This window comes from Canis lupus, chromosome 8, assembly GCF_048164855.1.
Source record: "Canis lupus baileyi chromosome 8, mCanLup2.hap1, whole genome shotgun sequence".
NCBI lineage: Eukaryota > Metazoa > Chordata > Mammalia > Carnivora > Canidae > Canis > Canis lupus.
This window is the reverse complement of record NC_132845.1, coordinates 32,177,089-32,194,448: the sequence shown is the minus strand read 5'-3', so window position 1 is coordinate 32,194,448 and position 17,360 is coordinate 32,177,089. Positions and strand designations below refer to the sequence as shown.

Sequence of the window (17,360 nt, the reverse complement as noted above, 5' to 3'; positions counted from 1 at the left end):
CATAAGACATACTAGTACACTTACATTGGTTAACTACATCTGAAAATAAAAATGTTCAAAATTAGTCTTTTAAAATAAGCATTTGGAACAGTTATTTCCAAAACTGAGTTCCAACTATCTGGTAAAGGCCCTATAATTAAACATTATTTCAAGATCCAGAAAGAAACATATGCAAAGCTCCCTATTAAGTATTAGAAAACCAACATATAACTTTAATAGCACAACTGATAATACTAAAAAAGGAAACATGATTACATTTTGCTTATGACTATGAATGTAAATATTTTAATTAAACATTAGCAAATAATTTGCAAAACAATAATCTAGTATTTTTTTTTAGGATAAGCTTCTAAGACAAGACCCCGAATAAATGTTCATTTGTCTTGTATTAAATGGTGCAGTACAAATGGGTCCTCTAGTGACACAGGCTAGCAGGACAATTGTGCCTGCATAATACATGCCTTTCAGGGTTTACCATCACCTGCTATTTGTAGGCAGTGAAACAAAGAGAACTACAAGGACAAGAATCTGGGTTTTTCAATGAGATCAACTAAAAGCTAAACATGTCATTTTTTCATAGTTCATTACCCTGAATTCTGCCATAAAAACACAATTAGCTGAAGGGAGGATGAAAAATTTGCATTGTTTGGCCCAATATCTAATTGTGCAACTTAAACTATGGATTCTATCACCAAAAAGAACCATGAAAATTATTTTGTTATGAGAACCAACTAAACTTTATTCTTATTCTAAAAATGCAGAGGTGGTTTAAGATCTAGTACAATCATTCATTTCACCCTCAAAGTTTGACTCGGGAAAACATAAGCCATGGTCCTTTCATGAGCAAGCATCTCACATGGACCCTCAGTCCCAAGAACAATCTTACTATATTTTCCTAAACTGTCCATTCTCTGCTCTCTTAGATGACTATTTTGTAGTTTGTACTCTCTTCAACTACCTTAGCACTTTCCTTCCCTTCAAATATCAACAAACTGGGTCTTTATTTCATTGGGAAAACACATGAGAAGAAGAAAATACATTTTCCCATCTTTTGCCAGTAAACCCTCAACTATGTGAAAGTGTAATGTATGGGCTGCACTCTTTTCCCATTACAGTGTATGAACTGACCATATTCCTACCTAAGCACAGCAAATTCTCTTGCCTTGAGGGCTTTGTTCTTTCAAGTATCACCTTATTGGGATGCCTAGATGGCTCAAGGGTTGAGTGTCTGCCTTAGGCTTAGGGCTTGATCCCAGGTGGGAGATTGAGCCCCACAGAGTCCCGCATCGGACTTCCTGCTGGGAGCCTGCTTCTCCCTCTGCCTATGTCTCTGCCTCTCTCTCTCTTGAATAAGTAAATAATAATTAAAAAAAAAAAAACAGGTATCATCTCATTATCCTACATCATCACATCTTACTTCTCTATAGGATCAGTTCCAATAGTAAGGGAGCAAAGAAGCATAGTTTTTTTCATTTTCCAACTAACAAATCTTTTCTTTATCCCAACTACTTTGATTTCATTTTTTCTCTTTTCCTTTAGAGCAAAACTCCTCCACCCTGGTCTGTGCTTCCTCACTTGGCTGGAGCCAACCCAGTCAAGCTCTCGAGTCAACCTTCAATCACTAGTGAGTCCCCTATGATCTCATCATTTCAGTCGTTTTTTTTTTTTTTTTTTTTTTTTTAAGCTTTTATTTATTTATTCATGAGAGAGAGAGAGAGAGAAGCAGAGACACAGGCAGAGGGAGAAACAGGCTCCATGCAGGGAGCCTAATGTGGGACTCAATCGGAGGACCCCAGATCACATCTTGACCCAAAGGCAGATGCTCAACTGCTGAGCCACCCAGGATCCCTCAGTCCTCATTTTAATTAAATTCTCAGCAGCATTTGATATAGTGGGTCACTCCTTCAATTTTAAAACACTTCATTTGGCTTTTGGATTTCCATTCTTTCCTGATTTTCCTTATAGCCACTTCATATTCCAACTTGTTCTTCTTTGCCTAATTCTGCCTTCACCCACTTTGAAGTGTTTTTCTTTGTAATTCTGTGCCTGCCATCTTTTGTATCTGTATTTACTCCTGGGATAATTTCATTCAGTTTCAAACGTTATCTATACAGGATTACCTCAGACCTAAATCTCTCTGAATTCCAGATTTGTACATACAACTGCTTATCCAATAATTCCTCTTGGATTTCTAATATACTTTACATTTTTCTCAAACATTCTTCCTTACCAATGTTCCCCAGGCCAACAAATGACATGGTTGGCTATTTGCTTGGGTTTTGACTGAAACAAAAGTTTAGAATCATCCGTCATTCCTTTCTTTCACCTCATCAAATCTATCAGTAAATCTTGTTGGTCCTATTTTCGAAATCCAGTGACTCTCCAATATCTCCACTTCTGCAAACGTAGAATGCATTGATATCAACGTTTTGGAATACTGCAATGGCCTTCCAACACAACTTTTTGCTTCTATTTTTGCTGGTTCATAAGAGAGCAGGCAAATTGATCAAATAAATCAGATACATCAGAATTTTCACTTCCTACAAGCTGGAATACTGGAGAACAGACTAATGTACTATGCCATACTAGAAAGCTAGGCAAAAAAACAATAACAGAATCACTCAGAAGCATCAAAAATATCTTGAAGTAAGGAGGGATAATCTAACATTCCAGAGAAGTGAAGTACTTGTGTTTATAAATTGCACCCACTTTTCACAGGGAAGCAGCTACCAATTTTTGGTATGAGCAAAAAGGTATAGCACAGGGTGGTTTCTGGGAATTAGAGAAAGGAGTAGATTTTTGAATACCATGTAAAATGAAGAGATAAAATTAGGGGCGCCCGGGTGGCTCAGTCTGTTCAGCATCTGACTTTAGCTCAAGTCATGATCTTGGGGTGCTGGATTGGGCTCTGTGCTCAGCTGGGAGTCTGCTTGGCCCTCTTCTCCTGCCCTCACTTGTGCTCACTCCCTCTCAAATAAATAAATCTTTAATTTTTTTAAGTGAAAAAGATAAAATTAAAGACATAAGGGAATGCAAATAAAAATACAAGGTAAATGGAAAAATATTAAAACTGAATACAGACAAAAATTGAAAATACAGGAGACTACATTAGAGCCAAATATGAAATATTGAAAAATAGCTATCTTACAGTCATAATTTATTCTACTCCTGCTATACTAACCTCCTTGCTTTTTTTAAGGAGCCACCAGATTCCTCACCATAATTTAAAATTTTTGAAAGTTAACTATTTTTATCTTTAATGCCAAGAAAATAACAAGATATTGACTATTGCTAATGTTGTTTATCTGTTTAAGATATAACACTGAATGCAATCAGCCAAATCAAGAAATAATTTGTAAAAATATTAGCATATCAAAAACAAGTTTTTCTCCTTTTGATGATCATATACTTGCATTCCTAGAAAACCTGGAAATCCACACAAAAATTCTATGACTATTAAGAGAATTTGTCAAGGACTGCAATCAAACCAACTATAAGTAAGTCAATCACTACTCTTTCAAAGTAGCAAAATTCATACATTATATTTATAGAAAAAACATTAAACAATAGCCCATACTAGGCTGGGTACTTTTCTAGGTACTTGCAAAACATCAGTGAAGAAAACATACAAAGATTCCAGCCTCCTTGCAGTTTAAATTTGAAAGCCTGGAATTAACAGAAATAATAACAAATAATTACAACATATGTGACAAAGTAATAATTGTTAAAGAAAAGGGAAATTTAGAAATGAATTAAAATAAGTGGAATTTAATGCATTATTATAAGTAGAAGTATAACTGTATCTCTTCCCTATAGTTCATCCTCTGCATGCAAATATTAAGAGAACTTTCTGAAATAAAACCTGGCTATCTCAATTGTTTGCTCAGAACCCTTCCTCAGCTATCAGGTTGGCATAACATAAATGATGCTTCATGACTTTCTTTCAGTGTATATATTCAGAGTCATCTTAACTACCAACCACAATTGATGAGATACTTTAGAAACACTGAAATGCTTCTTTCTCTATTTAAAATAGTCTACTATCTTTAAGACTATTTAGTTCATACCACAACACCCTGCTGAGTCTTATTATCTTTTCTAAAACCTTTTGCGACCTTGCACAGATAGAGTTAATCAATCTCTACTTCACCTATGAGTTTTACATGCATATTCACTTAAATTACTACACAGTAGTCTTAGGTTTACAGAATATGTAGCTATAATGACATTGCCATTATTATATACATAGTATATTCTTCCCCTTTCTAGGTAGTGAGCAATTTGAGGACTGGGACATCGTCATTTTTATCATTTTTAACCTCATAAGAATAGAAGAATATTTGGTATATTACAGTTATTCAGTACATGTTTGAATAAAGGATAAATAAATAAAAATAAAAATAATTTTAACTGTGGACTATGACATTGCCTTTTCAAAGAATAAACTGTATTCAGAGATGGCATGGATAGCTAAGTAATTTTTTAAAAAATAAATGGATTCTGCAGATCACTATGACAGTTTACAAGGCTATGGAAGGTATAGCATCAGCAAGTAGGAAAACTTTTAAACCAGCAACTCATATTTATACCATAGATTTTCAATAGCTCATGGTATTTATGAGTGTGATATTGGAGAGGATCTTAAATTTTAATGAGGTGTTAATATTAAATGCAGATGAATAATCCCAATCTACATAATATATACAATTTCATTTTGTACAGAAACCAAATGGTTTGATTTGATTAAATATATATTAATATAAAACTGGGCCATATGATAAAAAACACTCACAGAATGTTTTCAGTATCTAACTAAACTCAAACCTCATACAAGAGAATATCTTTATTTTATCAAGACCATGAGTATTATATTTTATCCTATGCAGTATGACATATATTTGCCACATGAAATTTTGAAGTATATAAACTATCTCATCAGAACTAAATAGAGTTCTTGTATATAATAGATAGCAGTATCACTGGTCATAATATTTTATACTTATGATTTTACTATAATTTAAAAATCATAATTTTCTAAGAGGATTTTGACATAATATATCTTCTAAGGGGGTTTGCCTTCAGAAGCAATCTCTTTTGATGGCAATCTTTACAATTATTAATAATAATTAATAATATCTTTACATTATTATTTAAAGAAGGATTTTTTTCTTGTCTAATAAAAAGTAAATACCTGGAGATAATCTATTCAACAGATAATTTTACAGCAGATTTTCTTGATAGCTAACCATGATCAAAGCCCAAGAAAGGTAGACATAGGTTAGTTGCATGGAAGAGGAAAGCAAGAGCTAAAGGGTACAAAGGAAATTTTTTTTTTTTTTTAAGAAAGAGAAAACACGTGTGTGAGGGAGGGGCAAAGGGAGAAGGAGAGAGAGAACCTTAAGCAGAGCCCCTCGCAAGGCTGGATCTCATGACCTCGAGATCATGACCTCAGCTGAAACCAAAAGTTGAATGCTTAACGGTCTGAGCCACCCAGGCACCCCAAGGTACAAAGGGAATATTAACCAGAAGAATGAAGAGGGTTCTGCAACAGAGACAGTGCATTTATTCCTTTCCTAAACCTGTCTCCTTCCTCCAATGTCCATTACAGGGATCCCCTGTTTTTCAAAAGTTCAGGTTTGTCACTTTGCTTTTAAGAAACACCTAGATTAGTATCTGTTTTCTCTAACTGAAAGAATCTGAAGAGAATTTTCATTTTTATGGAAAAAGTGAAAACAGCATTCAACATGTGTTTTTGCAGGAAGCCATTGCAGTGGTATCACACTCCTCAAGCAGCAGAAGTGGCCCTGCGAAGCTGCATTAACTTTGGACTGTGTCTGTGAGCATCTGTGCTTTATCTCGATTTATTTTGTGCATTCTTTAGCAAGATGTGTTCTAAGGTACCAGAAAAGCCTAATGAAGCAGGAGAGCTAGGTTCTTGTCTCATGGAGTTAAGAACGAATCTTGCAGACAAAAGAGAATGAGTAAAATGATAGAAGTTTATTAAGTGAGGGAACAGAGAAAGCTCTCAGAAGTGAGAGGGATCCTGACAGGGTTGCCACTGAAAGGTTTTTAGGCTGGTATTTTATTGAAAACTTGACCAAGGAGTCTGTGGCCTTGAGATTCTTCTGTTGTCTTAGTTTGAGCAAGGACTATTGATAACACCCTTAATGACTTATTTCTTTGTGGTCTGGTCATTTTCTGTGACTACGGTATAGCTGCCAAAGAAAAACACTCCCTAACATCAGGGGCCAGGTGGTCTGGTTTGTTTCCTTATCTCTGGGTTCTTATATCTCAGCACCCTCAAGATTTCTGTGCGCCTGATTTCATGGCTCCCACCTATCTCTCCCTGCCTAACCCTCCCTGGCCCTTTTTGTGGGGGGGGGGGGTCCTGAGAATGTGCAAAAATTGTTGATATCAATTATAATGGTAATCACTTCTCTTTGCTTTCCACCATTTCTGCTTACCAAATGTTTTACAGAAACACTCCACTTTGGATAGTGGGGAAAACCTGTATAAAGAGTCATGTTTCTAACTCTAGGCACAGAATATGGCAGATGTGAAGTTTTTAGTATAGAGAGTATAGGTTGAGAGTATAGGTTGAGTACTTACTGACCTTTATCCTCACTTTGTCACTTTAACGGTAGACAAAGTCATCAGATTTTATGACTTCTCTCCTTGGTTTTTCATTCCTCTTCTCCTCCCTTCCTTCCTCTCTTCTTTCTTTCCCCCAACTTCTGCTATTTCTCCTCCTCCTCTTCCTCTTTCTCTCTCTCTCCAATTTTTTTTCCCCTTTTTTTTTCAGATGATTCATCAGTACTCAAAGATGTCTGGATGGCCAAGTGATTATTTCTACTCAACAGATACATATCTGGGCAGCCCCGGTGGCCAGCGGTTTAGCGCCACCTGCAGCCCCGGGTGTGATCCTGGAGACCAGGATCGAGTTCCATCTCGGGCTTCCTGCAGGGAGCCTGCTTCTCCCTCTGCCTGTGTCTCTGCCTCTCTCTTCGCTCTCTCTGAATGAATAAATAAATAAATCTTAAAAAAAAAAAAAAAAAACAGATACATATCTGTATACCTCCATGTTGGATCATCTACTTGAGATACTGTAGTTTATGAGAGGTCAGTAACTGTGAAATGCATATTTTTCCGAACATTTTTAAAATAAAACATTTAGGGTTTTTTTTTTTCCCATTAGTTTCCATTAGTATAAGTGATAGAAAATCCATTTATTTAAAATTGAGTATCATATTGCAAATTGCAAGTATGTTAAAAATTTTGGTTAAATAAATATTTTGAAATAGATATTTGGGAATTAACTTATATGAAATATGTTACAAGTGAGTAGAGATTTATCTAATGGCTATATTTATTAAAACCATTATTAATGTATTTATAAGAAATGACACAGATAAGCATCCTTAAAAATATAACTGTGAAGATTAAAACTATTTGTAGATAGAGACAAATTTTACTATTTATAAATTCATTCAGTTGGCCCCTTTTAGCAATCTCTTAATTAATTATAGTATGCAAATATATGGAAACTTCTCTGAAACATGAAAGCTACTAATAGCATCACTGCTTTATTTTTTTTTTAATTTTAAAATGAGATAATTATATCATCCTTTGAAATGATGACTTAAGAAATCAGTTTTATCTTGTCACTTTCCTAGGAAAGCTGCAGTAGGAGAAAATTAGTTTATAATAGAAATATTCAGAAATTCTTCCAGGAGAGTGTAGTATGTCACATTTATAGCCCTTTATTTTAGGGCATGTGAAACCTTCCATGTGCTCTGTAAAACATTTTGCACTGTTTAACTTGTGTGACTTGCAATTAATCTCAGTGTAACAGAACAGCAGGAAGTATTTCTGAGGCTTAAGAATGTTTTCTTTTCCCAGTTTTTCATACAATATGTAATCTGGGCATGTCACGAGAAAATTAGTTTTCATAAAATTATAATACAGTTTGTTGCAATTCCTGGCACTTCTGTGGCAAGTTGCTCTTCTGTATGTTTCTTTCAAAGTTATTATTATAGTGAGGTGATCATTTCACTGTGACAGTAAACTATATATTTATTGCTGTCATCAGCTATACCCTGCTGCCTTATTGGGTATTTCTATCTGCTCTTTTACTAGGCCCTCCAACTAAGCATGTTTCAAAAATTCATTCTTCATTAGTCAACTGATTTAGTTAAATCACTTCTCTGAACTTTGGTTTCTTAATGTGTGAAATATACAATTATCCTAATCTTTCTCCCAGCTCTTAAACAGTAAAAGATTTTGTTTTGTGTCTGGTCTCCCCAGAACAAGCTCCTCCTTGTGATTTTCTTTTTGCAAGGACACCATCATATATCCAGTTATTCACATTTAAATTTTCAAAGTATATTCTTTCCTTTATCCTTACTCCTCCACACGCACACACACACAAAACAAACAAAAAACCCACCTCATATATTTTGTTCTTCTTGAAGTTTGTTCTCTTTTCCATTCTCCTCTCATTTTTCTCACATTAATTTGGATTCTCTTAAACTCGATCCCAAATTCCCAGCATTGGTTTCAAATTAACCATCTCTCAAATCTGCCAGAGTAGCTCTATTCATAGTCAAATGCATTCCTGACCCTTTTACCTACCAAGTCAACTGTAAACACAATACAATTCTGACAGTCATGATTCCAACCACTATCTCCAACTCTAGCTCTGTTGCTTATCATCAAACTACATACAAGTCTGCTCCACCTGAACCGAACAATGGACTTTGCTTAAAAGAAAAAAAAATTTTGCTTTTGGGGGCAGTCCCTATGCTGGATGCTGCTTAGTTTTATTTAGTTTGATTTGTTATTTTATTTATTTACTTATCTCTAGAAATTTCATGTATATGTTATGTTTTCCTCTCTTTGGAATTTTTTTCCTGTCTCATCAAAGGACAGGGTCTTCATGACAGTCACCTAATGATTTTGTCATCAAAAGTAAAAGCTGAAGTGAACCTAGGACGATTCACTAATTTTTCATACAAGAAAATTAGTGTCAAATTGCTCAACAATTTTACAAAGCCATTTATACTAATGGCAAACCTAGGGCTAAAATAGATAGCCCATCTCAAAATATTGGACAAGTTTTATCAAATCATATGCTAATTTATTTCCTTTTGGTGCACTATACTACTTCACACCTCTATTATTGTGGTTTTTCTAGTGTTCTTTGAATTACTGTATTTGCATATTTATAGTTTTCTTCTAATAGATTATCTACTTATTTGTAGAGAATATGTCTCATTTACCCTTTTTATTACTCTTTAAAATGGGGAATATATGTATGAAAGGATCTTTGGGTGGTGAAGTCATAACCAAAGATTTCAGTTATATCTATGTCTATATCGATCTATAGCTAAAGCTGTAGCTATATATGTATCCATACCTACAGCTATACACAGCTGTACTTGTATGTATGTTTGCCTATATCTGCAAATAGTCATTTTGAAAAACTAATAGCAGAGTATAGTACCCTTTTTTCCACAAACATACTAAAAAAACATTGAAATGCATGGCTAAGAATTACTTCCTATGGTCATATGTAATTGCAGAACTAATTTAACATTTTAAGTTTAAAGAACATGACACACATGATTGGAATGTTTTGATATTTAATTGAATTATTAAACATATTTTTACCAGTTCTGCATGAAATTAGAATTTGCTCATAGTTAAACTACCTTCTTAGGCCACCTTTAATGTTTGAATGTTGCTCAGATGTCTAACATCCTATCTGTATTTGAAGAAGAAAAGTTCTTCCCTCTAAATAAAGTTACAATTTAACTCTGACTTTATTGAAACAAAAATAAAACATACATGCAGGTATACATAATCTTCCACAAGTATTTCTGGGGAGACATTTAAATTTTCTATTATCTTCCTTTGGGTATACTATAAAACACATAAAATATTTATATGTAACTGGTTGCTATACTTTGTTATCTGGCATGCTTAAATTTATCTTTCATTTTCTTAAACATATATACTGGGCATAATTGGTCACTTGGTTGATTTTTGGTTTCATCACTCCAAAGAGAAACCTCACATCTGTTAGTCATCACTCCTCAATCAATCCACTAACCCCAGCCCTAGGCAACCTTTAATCTCTACTCTCTGGATATAGATTTGTCTCTTCTGGACATTTCATATAAATTAAATCATAAAATATGTGGTCTTTTGTGACTGAATTATTTCATATAATATACTGTTTTCAAGGTTTATTCATGTTGTATCATGTGTCCAGATTTCATTCCTGTTTTTATGGCTTGATAATATTCAATCGTAAGGATAGCCTATATTCTGTTCATCCATTCACAAACTGATGGACATTTGGGTTGTTTCTACTTTTTGGCTACTTGATATTTGTGTGCAAGTTATTGTAGACATACATCTTCATTTCTCTTGGGTATATACCTAGAATTGGAATACTAGATTACATGGTAACTCTATGTTTAGCTGTTTTAGGAATTACCAGACTGTTTTCCACAGCAGCTGCATCATTGTACAATCCCACCAGCACTTTATGAACATTCTAATTTATCCACATCTTTGCCAACACTTACTATCTTTTCCCTATAGCCATTCTAATAGGTGTAAAGTGATACCTCATTGTGATTTTAGTTTGCATTTCCCTGAAAACTGATGAGAAACAACTTTTCATGTTATTCCTGGCCATCAATATAACTTCTTTGAAGAAATGTCTATCCAAATCCTTTCTGCATTTGTTAATTGGGTTGTTTGCTTTGCTACTTCATTGTTCTTGTTGAGTTGCAGGAGTTCTTTATATTTTCTGGATTGGATCCCTTGTCAGATATGTGATTTGAAACATTTTTTCCCGTTCTGTGGGTTATCTCTGTTGATAGTGTTCCTTGATGCACAAAAGTTTTCAATTTAGAATGGGTCATTTTATCTATTCTTTCTTTTGGTGGCTGCGCTTTTGGTATCATATCAAATAAACCATTGTCAAACACAAAATCAAGAAAACTTTCTTCTAAGTTTTCTTCTAGACTTTTATAGTTTTAGCTCTTATGTTTAGGTTTTCAATACATTATGAATTAAATTTTTTATGTAGTATAAGGTAAGTCCTTCATCTATTTTGTAAGTGGTTTATTTGTCTCTTTATTAAAGAGTTGTAAATTCATTTATTTTTAGCAATTATATAGAATACTCTTCTTTTTTGGTTTGTGACTTTCTTGGGGCAGAACTATCTTCTCAATTTTGGCATCTTCAGGGCCCAGCGTGATGCTAGGCATAAAGTACATGCTGAAAAGTTATTAAATTGAGTTTGCACAAGATATCTGAACAATATTAATTATGTTGTTACCCAATAAAGTATATGGAAAGTTTTGTATGCTATTTTGTTCATTTAATAACATTCAGGGTTTGAAATCACCTAAAGTGTCTTCCTTTGTATTTCTTTGATGCTCTTTAGTCTCATTTGCCAGGTAAATTTCTCTTGCCGGCCCAATCCAAGCTTAAATCACGTTGGTTCCTCCTGCTTGCCTTAGAGGCCTTTATTGTCAATCTCTTTTCCTTTTCAACCATCCTAAACAAGGATACATGGGTAAAAAAGTCCCTAATTCAGGTGAGGCCAACCTCAGGTATACAAGGATGACATGACAACCGAGAGGACATCTTATCTAATGGATAGTCACACCAGCACCCACACATAGCCTAGGGTGCTTGTCTTTTAAATTTGGATGTTTATGAGAAATAGCTCAACCTTTCATGACATCTGAACAAATACCCCAGAAGGACAACATTTTGCAAATTCGGCCTTATTGGCATTTACTATATATATGAGTATGTGTATGTGTGTATAAAATCTTCCATAATCATTTCAGAGAGAGATCTAAGTTTTTTATTATCTTTCTTACTGTAGATTTACAAAATATAGATAAAATCTGTATATGTAACTGATTGCTATATTTTATTATCTAGCATGCTTAAGTATCTTTTATTTTTAAAAATATATATACTCAAACATGATTTTATATTAATCAATTTTTTGAGAAAGTGTGTATTATGTAAGATTGCTGAGAATCACTCAGTAGAATTAATACAAAATAAAACACAACAAGAAAAACATTCATCTGAGAAAGGCAATAGATGAAAAGACTGAGGCAGGGAAACATTTTTAAACAATGAACAAAGCTAGGAAAAGATAATTTTCATTAAAGGAGGAATATACATGCTTGGTGGAGACTGATAATGAAAATATCCTTGGCCTATGTTTGAATGTGTCTTGGTATTTTACTTTGTGCACCAGGATGCAGTGCGAAATTAGAGGCTGGCTCTGGACTATGCAACTATGACATCAAAACATTCAGTTAAATGAGGGAAAAAAATCACCTTATTGAGAAAAAAATACCATCATTCAAAATGGTTATTTTTCATTGTATCAGAAAAAGTATTGAGATAATTAGCTGAAATTCCCAAGTAAACAAAATACTCCATCATTGTCAAGGTATCATCAGTGTAAGTAAAATATCAGCTGGACAAATTAGTCTCTTATATGAACACTGGATTTCCCGATTCTAGAATTTACAAGATAAGTGACTTGCTTTTAATGATTTTATTTATTTGAGAGAGAGAGAGAGAGAGAATAAAGCATGGGAGGGAGGGGTAGAGGGAGAGGGACAAGCAGACTTCCCGATGAGCACGGAGCCCAACACGGGGCTTGGTCCCAGGACACCGAGATCATGACCTGAGCCAAAGTCAAACACTTAACCAACTTAACCACCCAGGCACTCCAAGATAAGTGACTTTACCAAGACATTTATTTCTCTGATATTCAGTTATCTCATTTTAAAATGAAATATCTGATTCAAAGAGTGGTTGTATGTTAAAAGTGAAATAGAATGATTTCAAGTGGACACAGAATCTATCATGTAATAGAAACTCTTTCTTCCCTCCTCCAGTCCAGGACCTCTTAGTCAGGTATGGGATTTGATTGAATTATGTGATATTCCTAAGACTTTTATATTTTACTCTCTAAGGCAATGGAGAGTATCATAGTGTCTAAGAATCAAGACAAGTAATGCATGATAGAAAGCAACCTAATTTGATGCTGGGATTTAGAGTGAATTAAATACATTTTATATGGTTCATAATTTACATGGTGCATCAAATATCTCATTGTAGTTAACATAAAAAAGTCATATAAGCACACACATTTTTTTAAGTTCTCTATTGAGATTTATATAAATTAAGTTTACCACATTGGAACATACATTCAATAACAACCCAAAGATAATTAGGGAGCATATATTAGGTGTCAGGGATGGTTCTAAGATGTAGGAGATATAACAACAAATCATTATGCTTATGCTATTATATGGCAAGGAATAAGGTCCCAAATATACAGGGAGTTACATTACCATGTTATACAAAAATTCCACAAGAGAGGTAAACACAGATTACAGAGGGTGGGGGTAGATGTAGCGGGGACCATGGCACAAGTCAGGGTTGTCACTAGCCCATGTGGTCTCTTTGTGTAAGTTAAAAAAGGTACCTCTTACTCCATGCAGACACATTCCCAACCCAAGGAGTAAGGCTGATGAGTCGAGTGCCAAGTGGATTTCACATCCTATCTGTCCCCTTGGTTAGGGTCTTTGCACAATACATACAAAGTACAACAGCTTTGTGGTCCTAGATCAGGGATTATAACTGAGTTTAATTTTGGTAATTGCATTAAAGAGTTTCACACAGTGCTAACCAGCAAACTAGTAGATGGAACATTCAAATTATGGGTATGAGTGGTGACAAATGCACTGCAAAGAGGCATATGAGTAGTGACAGCAGAGGGGTCACTCTACACTCTCAGTTTTGGTAAAGCCTTGTATTTGTATTTAGTTCCCTCCTCTGAATGGGATAACAGGTCTCCTATCAGCTTAGGTCCAGGAAAATTTTAATGCAGGCAAGCTATTCTCCTGACTCTCTTGGTTGAGGAGTCCACTGATTGTTGATGACTCATATTCTGTTCAAATCTCATTCTCTAAATTTATGGTTTTCAAATATTTTTTCCAGTCTAAATATTTCCTCAAAATATTTAATATCAATCATCAATAAAGTAAATGACAAGGGCCATCTGGGTGGCTCCATGGGTGAGCGTCTGCCTTTGACTTAGGGCATGATCCTGGGGTCCTGGAATTGAGTCCCACATCGGGCTCCCTGCGAGGAGCCTGATTCTTCCTCTGCCTGTGTCTCTGCCTGTCTCTCTCTTTGTCTCTCATGAATAAATAAATAAAATCTTAAAAAAATAAATAAATGATGAACAACCAGCTGATTGTCCCCCTTATTTTTCTGTTTCTGGGTTCCCAGGTACCTACCTTGGGACATCACCAGGGCACCACAGACCCAACACACCACTCCAGAACTGTCAGGATTATCTTTACTTGTTCCACAAAAGATCCATCTCCCATTTCTCTTGGGAGATCTAAAAATATATATGCAAACACAAGGGTTAATGGCTTCTCCCTACCTATCCACTATTTTGAAAAAGTTTCTAATGCCTTACTCCAAAAGAGTAAATCAAATGCAATAAGATAAGGAAAAAATATCATAATACATCCTTTCATTCACCTGAAGGATCTGATTCTGATAGAAGTGGTTTTCCTTGATCTTGTCCTAAGGACCTTAGTAAGCTGCTCAGGACTTGTAATCAATCAAGTTAGTTAATATCTTCAGGTCTGAATTTCCATATAGACAGGTGGATTTAATGATATCTATCTAGCAGGGCTATCATAAGGCCCGCATACATTACATGTCAGAGGCCTAGTGCACGGCTATGAAGAAACAGTACCACTGATTATTGTGGGGAAGTAACAACGATGGGCATGTAAACTATCCTTTCCTTTTGAGTTCAAAATTTTCCTGGCAAAATAAAAGCACCTGCATTGGATAGGAAACTCATGGACAGAAGTCAAGATACCCATTAACTTCAAGGCTGCCACTTTACCCAGAATCCATGATGCTTTCTAATTAAGAAAATATTTTTGCTTTTCTCCTAAAAGGTCTCTGCTCAGGAGATACTTGAGGAGGCAGTAATGTGAAGGTATTTTTACAAATATTTAGGCAGCTGTGACATTAGAAGAAATGTAAGTAAAGAAAGTACATGTATCAGAAGCTAACTTCCAAAATTCACGGCCCTTTCAGAAAGCTGTGGGTTTTCTTTTTACAAGACTGTGTTCTCTCACGGAAAATAAAACTACCTTCACCAGACAAGAGTAAACAATACTTTGGAAATAAGAAGAAACATTAATCACTACTATCTCCTTTCTCTAACCTCATGTGTCTCTAGCATGTTTCCCAAAGTTCAGGTAAAGTACATTTCAAGTAATTAATTCATTCCAGAGCCAAAAATGATGTGAATATTTCACTCTGTCTTTGTGATAGTTCGGAACCAGCCGCTCATCTATAACTTAAATTTGGCAAGTTTTGTTTTATTTTCACTGCCATTATAATGTTGACACAATCAAAATTCATATCTGGGAATGACTGAACTACTTTGCAGGTGTGCAAATATTGTTTTCCAGGAAGCATAAGCAATAGACATTTTATTTTTTAAATCTGTACCAACAGGAAATGAGCCATTACTTTAATTTCTAGTGAAATGTTGGCAAGACAATCCTGAGTGTGGTAATCGAAAACTTCTCTTTGTCTTTGTTTTGAGTGCCTTCCCTTTTTATGTAACTAATAGGACATATAGATTGGTGTCTACTTGTGTGCTTTAGAAAATAAATTACACACACACACACAGAGGGAGGGAGTTTGTTAACCTGTTAACCGTCATTTAATATAGTTATTTGGTACTCTGCAGTTTTATTAGTGTGATGTTCTTTTGGCTGTGGATAGATATGCATTAGTAAATTGAGATCAAAGGCATTTGCAAGGAGACTGTCCAAGAGGGGTTTACTAGCATCCAGCAATCTGAAGCAACTAGGCAATTGGGAAGCAGACCTCTGTGTTGCAGGAACATGGCACAGATCTGAAAAACAGAACTGGAGTCACGAGGCCTAAATTATAGTCTGGTTTTATCACTGACTAAGCTCAAATAGTCTCCTGATATTCCTATTATCCTTATGTCCCACAGTTCTTAGATTTCTAAAAACTCTGTTTTTTTTTCAGTCCTTTTTTCTGCTTGCATTCAATTTTGGAGGTTTCTATTGAGAAATCTCTATTTCTTCCTGAGCCATGTGCAATCTACTAATAAGCCCATCAGACACTCTTCTTCTGTTGCAGTATTTTTTATATTTTTATTTCTTTGTTGTTTTATAATTTATTTTTATTTTTTATTTCCTCTAGCATTTCTTTCTGGTTCTTTCTTAGAGTTTCCATCTCTCTGCATACATTACCAATCCGGTCTTGTAAGCAATGTGGTTTCCCCACCAGAGCCCTTCACATATATATTAATCATATTTCCTTTAAACTCTTGGTGTGGTAAGTCTAACATCCATGCCACATCTAAGTCTGCTCCTGATGCTTGCTCTGTCCCTTCCAATGTGTTTTTTTTGTTTTGTTTTGTTTTGTTTTGTTTTTTGCATTTTAGCATGTCTTGTATTCTTTTTTTTTTCTTCTTCTTTATATTTGGACCTGATGTACTGGTAGAAGGTACTGCTATAAGCAGACCTTTAGTGAGGACCTTTAGTGTGGTAGTGAGGTCTGGGGAGGGAACACGTCCTATAGACCTATGAGTAGATGTCATTCTTTTAGTGAACCTGTGGCTCTGGACCATCACTGTGCTTCTCTGTTCCTTCCCCTACCCCTTTAGGTAGGATCAGATGGCCAGAGGGGCCTGGAGTTCAGTATTCTTTCTCCTTGTAGAAGGCTAGATCCAGGCGAAGTTGGGTAGTGCCCTTTTCTCGGGTCATTAGGTTCTGATAAAACCCCAGCAGATTAGGCTGGGTTAATTAGTTTCTCCTGATGGCAGCCCTTGTTGGAACAGAGTGCTATGGCATTATTTCTAAATGGTTCTCTTCCCCCTCTGCCTGCCAGAAGCAGTCTTTTCTCTGATATTTACTTTGAGAACCTAGTTGAGCTCATGGAGGTAAAACTCACTATAACTGGGTCATGCAGGAGTTTTTAGCTCTTAACACTTGTCCATATTGAGACTCCTTCCATTCAGTCGCCGTTCTGGTTACTCCAGCAGTGGTTCCCACCAAGACTGCAGTTTGTGAGGCTCTGCTCCTGTAAGCTGTGATTCTCTGTGTTCCCTCCAATTTGGGGGATATTTTCCGAAGACCTCACTTCTCTTAAGGATCTAAGAAGAGTTGATTTTTCAGTTTGCTCAGATTTTTACTTGTTAGGCCAGGAGGGTGACCTCTAAGCTT

General features: G+C 35.3%; 1 long non-coding RNA gene across 1 annotated transcript in view; it reads left to right on the top strand.

The window, feature by feature from the left end:
- The window catches only part of LOC140637582 (uncharacterized), a 36,979-nt gene extending 30,033 nt beyond the window's left edge, over positions 1 to 6,946 (top strand). The window contains exons 2-4 of the long non-coding RNA XR_012034667.1: positions 3,422 to 3,497; positions 5,759 to 5,836; positions 6,803 to 6,946. This is a non-coding gene — a long non-coding RNA (uncharacterized lncRNA). The remainder of the gene's footprint in view (positions 1 to 3,421; positions 3,498 to 5,758; positions 5,837 to 6,802) is intronic.
- The last annotated feature ends 10,414 nt before the right edge of the window (positions 6,947 to 17,360 follow it).